The sequence below is a fragment of the Brassica napus genome (assembly GCF_020379485.1).
Source record: "Brassica napus cultivar Da-Ae chromosome A5 unlocalized genomic scaffold, Da-Ae chrA05_Random_37, whole genome shotgun sequence".
Classification (NCBI taxonomy): Eukaryota; Viridiplantae; Streptophyta; class Magnoliopsida; order Brassicales; family Brassicaceae; genus Brassica; species Brassica napus.
In genome coordinates, this window is record NW_026014033.1 from 286 (window position 1) to 7,335 (window position 7,050).

The 7,050-nt window shown below is 32.0% G+C and overlaps 1 pseudogene; it reads right to left on the reverse strand.

Annotated features, from left to right (window-relative positions):
* Window positions 1-2,300: 2,300 nt before the first annotated feature.
* On the reverse strand, window positions 2,301-5,312 carry LOC125594293 (annotated as a pseudogene).
* Between the last annotated feature and the right edge of the window lie 1,738 nt (window positions 5,313-7,050).

Sequence of the window (7,050 nt, forward strand, 5' to 3'; positions counted from 1 at the left end):
CTAGTGTAAACGTCATCTTCATCAACTTCAAACATTTTGTTTCAAATGCTACCTGAAGTTTTCAAAAACTAATCATACATTTCATTGCGCAAATCAACGCTCTGAACTCCGAATGTGAAGGAGATAACATTTTCGAATTTTCCTAGCACCGATCAACCTTCAAAATCTCCTTGCTTGTATACAATTTTAGATCCACAAACAAGTCAAAATCTTTCCATGAACCATCAATTTTTCACCACGAGGTAAAACTAAACACGGTTGTGCAATAATCAAAGATGAAGTTACTTCCGAGGTCGAACTCAAAATCCCTTCCATTTGTGTGTCACACAAGAGCGCGCCGATCCCGATACCATTAATTTTAGTGATCCTTATCGATATTACAAATACTTTGTAAAAATAGTTCTTTTAATGAGAAATATTAAAATAATCGTTGTCTAATTATTAAGTTATAATAAACGGTGGCTAGTTCTTATCATTTTTGTTATTTTAATAATAAAAGTTTGATCAAAAAAATTGTAAATAATAATATATAAATATTTTTTAATAAAAGTTAATTAATTTTTATGCTAAAAGGAACTACTCGTACGAGCATTTTATTCCACCAATCGACTAATGCATAACTCAAACTTACTGTTCAAGAAATCGTTTGCGATACTTAAGTGTTTTATATAGTATTAGCGCCTAAAGGGATTATTCAAGGTTTAGGCAAGCCTAGACTTTAACAAATTATATGTTTATTATGTATCTTATATTTATATTACATATTAAAAATTGTGTTCAACTAAAAAACTATTTTCATAAATATAAAAATAAGATTTAAAAAGTATCAAAGAAACTTTTGAACGTACATTAAGAAACAAAATTGAAGAGAGAAAAAATATCATCTTTTGTTTATAGACAAATTGATGGTGAAGACAATATAACTACATTAGTCATAATTCACTTTTATGTTACTTAATTTGACTGATTTTAATCAATTAAACTAATTTAGATCGATTGAAACCGATTTCAAACCAAACGAATTGGAGCTCGATTAGCGCTCTTGGCTTAAGACAGATCCGCACACGATAGGTCCTTATGAGTCTAGAGGTCTAGATCACCAATTATAAGTTGTGAGTAGTAATGACTGAGTTCATTCCGTTAATATTAAAGGGTTGTTAATTTCTTGATTGTTAGTGACTAGTCAAATCTCGTTCCGCATTAAGTACTATAAAAGTTTATGCAGAGAGACTGATCTAGAAATGCTTCACTAAGTAACACATTGACTCATGCACTCCTCCTCTTGTTATTACCGGGAATGATGTGGGGGAGGCAAATATTAAAATTGAACAGCGATCTACATTCATACGGAGTGAAGAACATGGTCAACTCCGTACTGGAACACCTATACCTAAGGCTGGGCATAAAATCCAAAACCCGATCCGGACCGAATCCGAACCGAAACACCCGATCCGTACCTGATCTGAAATATAAAAAATACCTCAATGGATCTTATAGGGTGTTACAAAACATATCCGAACCCAAAGTGTTATTAACCGAACCCGAACGCGTAACCCGAAAACCCGAAAACCCGAAAAAATATCTGAAGAAACCGATTCGAATATCGAAATTAATATATAATATAAATATTGAAATATAAATATGTACTTCAAATATTCAATTTCATATTTATTTGGATATGATATCTAACAATAAGTATTGAAAATTTAAATAAACACCTTAAATACTCCATTATATACAAAGAATGATATATTTCTTATGTTTTACTTTTAAATTTTAGATTTTACTTTGGATATACCCGAACCGATCCGATATAACCCGAATCCGAATGATATATGGTTACTTCGGACATATCCGAACCGATCCGAAACCGAATTGTTATATCCGAATCCGAAGTGTTATATCCGAATCCGATCCGTACTTGTAAATTTACTAGAATGAGACCTATGAGGTGTTACAAAGCGGAACCAAAATCCAAAAAACCCGATCCGAACCCGAACGGGTACCCGAACGCCCACCTACCTATACCTATCATGAAGCGGACTTATTCAAAAGAGTTTTGAAGCGCTTTGAATCGTAATAGACAAATTCACTAAAGTAAATGCTAATAAATGCCGATTCCTTAGAAGTAAAAGGAGAATGCTAAAAAAAAGAAGAGAATGCTAAAAATAATTCGAATTAAGAAACAGATAATGATATATGATAAGGATAAGAACTTCTCTAAACCAATGTTGACCATTATTGAAATCTACTAGTTCCTCTATCTCTGCTTATTTTATGAAATCATCAATAATATAGACCACTTGCTCTGGTTTTCCACATCACTCAATTTCAACAACAAAAATTCTTTCGCATTTGCCTCAAAATCCTTTATTCTTGCGTCTCCGGTTTCCTACATACAAATATCAACAGTTAAAGTTTACTTCTACCATCTGAAAATGATCATTAAATAATTTTACTACAAGGAAGAGTTAGACCAAAACAGTACAATATTATTTTATCTTTGAAGTTTTTTCTTTTCTTTTTTGTAACACAAAACTTTGAAAGTTATAGAAACAAATAATGTGTAAGTTATGTAAATTATGAAGTAAAAGAGATGTGAAAAACCAATGCATCTCGTTTTAGCAAACTATGAATTGAAGTAAAAGAAATGAAAAGCGAAATTAGTATGGACAACAATGTTGCAAGTGTTCAGTTAATCACCAAAGAGGACGAAGAAGAAGAAGACGAAGCTATGAGATTATTTGCTTCGACTGAGAAAACAGCTCCTGATCCATCTTTCACTTTGATGCTTGACGAACCTAACAAAAACATATTTGGTTATTTATTTAATCGATGGTAACCTAGTTTAATGAAAAAAAAAAACTAGGATAGCACCAAACCAACTTTTTGTTCTTAAACTAGCACTCAAGTCTCAAAGTTACAAAAATATGTTTTATTAAAGAGGTAAATATACACTTACATACTTTGAGTTATTTAATCCAAACCTTAAGGTTTAAAGTTAAGGGGTGGAGTTTTGGAATTATGGTTTAAAATTTTATAAAATAAAAAATAAATACCAAAAAATTAAAAAAAAAATTTAAAAAGCATTTTTAAAAAGTATTTTTGAATTATAAAAAGAAAATTTGAAAAAAAATAAAAAAAAAATCAAAAAAAATTATAAAAAAATTCGAATCTGAAAACATATAATCTGAAACTATAAATTTTTTTATTTTATTTTATTTTATTTTGTTTTTTTTATTTATTTTTGTTTTTTATTTAATTTTAAACCATGATATTAAAGATATTTATTCTTTAATGAATGTCATTTTTGTGACTTTCACTTTCTAGTGTCATTTTTAAGACAAAAACTCAAAAGATGTTATTATTGACAATTGCCCTAGTTTAATTCTCAGGTTCCAGGTACTTACAGTTGTGTTCTGCCCATCCAACGACCTCATTATCCAGATCGTATACTACCAACTTGTTTGAAAGCACCAAATCTGCATATGTAGAAAACCACATATGGAGTCAGATACAAGAAAATTGTCGTAAAGTAAAAGCAGTTAAAAATGATAACCTCCCAAAAGGATGACATCAGATCCGTCCTGATTCGTCAGTCCACCAGATTGCCAACCAAAGCAATACAAATCTTTCTGTCGGTGAAATGAAAAGAGAGAGAGAGTGAGCTCAATTTGTGGATGAGACAAGATTAAGAACGCTCTCTCTGAATAATTATGCAAGAACTATGTTGTCTGTCGGTATAAAAAACTCAGAAGTAAGAAGTTGGCTATTGACTTACACGAAGGGAGAAAAGATAGTCGTGCGGATAAACACTCATTTTGAGTTTGTCCTCGAAATGAAGATTGACTACCGGAAATGCTTTATCTGTGCTGCAGGAAACAAGGAAGAATATCTTACAACATGTAATATACTCCACATCAAGACGTTCAAGGAACACATGAGTCATCTTACTTTAACGTGAAACTGAAGCACGCAAAAGTCTCCTGTACCGTGTGCAGTTTGATCGGTTGCCGAGCAGTAATCTGAAAACATATATGTGAGGATCGTGATTAGAGAGTTAAAAAACAAAAAAAAAATAGTGGAAAAGAGTTTCACCTTCTGAAGTAGCGAGGTGTAGAGATTCTCTGGCAAGTAAGCTAAAGTTGTACCACTGTCAATAATGGTTCCTCCATTCCCGCCAAAACAGCTAAGCTTGGTGGGAGAGCAACAGGTTCTCCACCTACATCTATCCCCTTTAAAATGACGTTGTAATGTAACCTAAAAAAAAAAAAAAAGTTTAATTAATATAAGCAACACCACCAAAAAAGACAGAACCAAGATTGTCTGGTCTGGTCTGGTCTCACTTACTGATTCGGAACCAAAGGAGTAAACTTCACTAGTGGAGATTCGACTTCCCCAACAGCAAAAATTCCACCTCCGTTTACATTGTCTAGACAATGTGAAAAGATTCTCTTCTTATTCCGGGCGGCAGCGAGTTGCGAAATGATAGAGGTATTAGCTTGTCCAAATCCCATAATGCCATCAACTGCAGAGTCAGTCTTCCCAAGTTGTCCAGATTGATTGCTTCCACACCCGAACACGACTTCCTGGGAAAGAGGTGCAGTTCGGAGGTTTCCAGTGACTTGATCCAGGGTAACGTTATCCTTGACGAACACTCCATCACTTGCGCTCCCATCTCCATACACAACATGATAACTACATGTCTTCATGGGTTCGCAAGCGTCCGGTTGTGAGACGAAGGAGCAGAAATCATCTTCGCACCCAACTTTCTTGGATGTGGAGGAAGCTTTTGAGTCGTACAAGGACAGAGGTATCTTACACATCAAACATATAAACACCAGTTGAGAGAAATGTTTCTGAAAGGTCAAGTAAGAGTTTGAAAGAAGCATCATTACATTGAGATCAGTTTTGACTGGACATTTAGGACAAGGTGCACAGTTGACCCAAAGTATATCACTTCCTGTGTCAACTTGAACATGGTAGTCCTTTGGCGGTGATCCAAGCTTGATCTTCGTGAAGTACAATCTGAAACTATACACATGTCAAACAATAAATAATCTAGCGATATAGCTATTTTGGATTGTAGAAGAGAACCCGATTGAATCAGCTCGGCTATCCCCGGCGAGAGGTAGATGAAGGTTGGCAAGCATTCTAGCGTGACGGAAGCTGTCGTGAGATCTGAGCTCCGATAGCTGTTTATCTTTTCCGGCGAACTTATGCGTCACATTAAACACGAAATTACACGAAGCTAATTGGATCACGGCCATGGACACCGCCGCAAAGATGCGTAGAGTTACACTCAGATTCATCACCCTCGTCGTTTATGTAAACTAGAGATTATCTCTCCTTCGCTCCTATTTCAAATTTCAGTTATAAGAAAAAAAAAAGAAATTAAGAAAACTTGAAATTGCTTTGAAATGTATTTGACTTTTTGTTTCTGATATTTTATTTTTTGTTGACGTCTTTAGATTTGGTATGTGATGATGAAAACTTAAATTCAAACATGAACCAAAGGAAGGGAGGGACATGGGAACGAGAAGAGAGGGAAACCCAACCAAAAGCGACGCCTTTTCAACGGTGATTGACTTTTGGATATGCATCTGTAGGACTATAACCAAAAAAATTATAACAAAAATAAAACAAGAAGAAATAAAGTAATGATCATTACGAAGTTGCATTAAAACATAACCGATAAATTTTAAATGGAAGAATATTTCTATACTTTAATATTAAGATTATTATAGTAAATTTTTTTATGAAATCACATCAAATATATAATATTTTGCGTTTAAAATTTTATAAATGTTTGCTTTATTATATATGTTATTTGGAAATTATTTTAAAAAGAAACTTCAATAAAATTTTTTTTAATTGATTAAAGATATCTTAGTTTATGTTATTTAAATTATTATTTTGTAATAGTTTGAGAAATAAATTGATTTAAATAAAATACTTATTAATTGTAAAATATATATTATGCTGTTTAATTTTATCTTTTAAAATATAGGTTATTTATTTACTTCAAAATAAAGATTATTTTGTGTACTTTCCCTTTTTATGAATTCCATTATATATTATTTTCGGTTTTAAATTTTATAAATATTGTTTATTATTAAGTTATTTGAAGAATTTAAAGAAAAAAGAAACTTAAATAAAAAGTAAAAATAAAATAAAATAGAATGATTAATAATGGTAATTAGATATACTTGATTCATTAAAGATACCAGTGTAATTAAATATCATTAGAATTAATGTGAGCTCGACATGTAGAAAATTAATTTCTCAAATAATATTATAGAGATTGTCACATTACTCTTACTGTGTAATTTGTTTTTTCTTTTAAATATGATTCCCCCTTTATTGTTTACTACTTTCAGTCACCTAAAAACAATTATTTAGATTTATAATTTACCTATATAATCATCTTATTTTCTGTACAAAAAATATATATATATATATATATATTTTTTTAATTTGAAAATATATTTATATAAATTCTGATATATCATATTAGATAAAGAGAATCGGATTTTCAAATTTATGTCATATTATACGTTTATATTGAATAATTTAATTTCTAATTCAGATGAGACACCATACTTGAACATGAACATTATAGAGAACTAACATGATTCTTTGAGTTATGTGTTCCACGACTCTACTATATTTGAATCTATAATGTTGTAATATTTGCATGAGTCTAATTAAAGGAGAAGATTGTAGTTTGCTGTCGTGTCGTGGTCTCCTTTGAGTATTCTCGTGCTAATTGAGATGAATCGAAGCCATTGGAAATCCACCACAACTAACCAATATATCTCGTTTTCTAGATCTTTCTTGTCTTCTCTCTAGATCTGGTCACCAGAGAGGTAAGGAACCCTAGTTCTCGTTTTCTCCATCTCATTTTCTCTTTTATCTTAGATCTCTCTTCCCAGTTCTTTTGGTGGTAGCACCAATCATTTCTCTTGTAGATCTGGTTTAATGAAAGCCTTATGTTGTTGATCGGCTTCTTCCTTCCCTTCCCTTGGCAGATCTAAGGCCAAGGTGGTA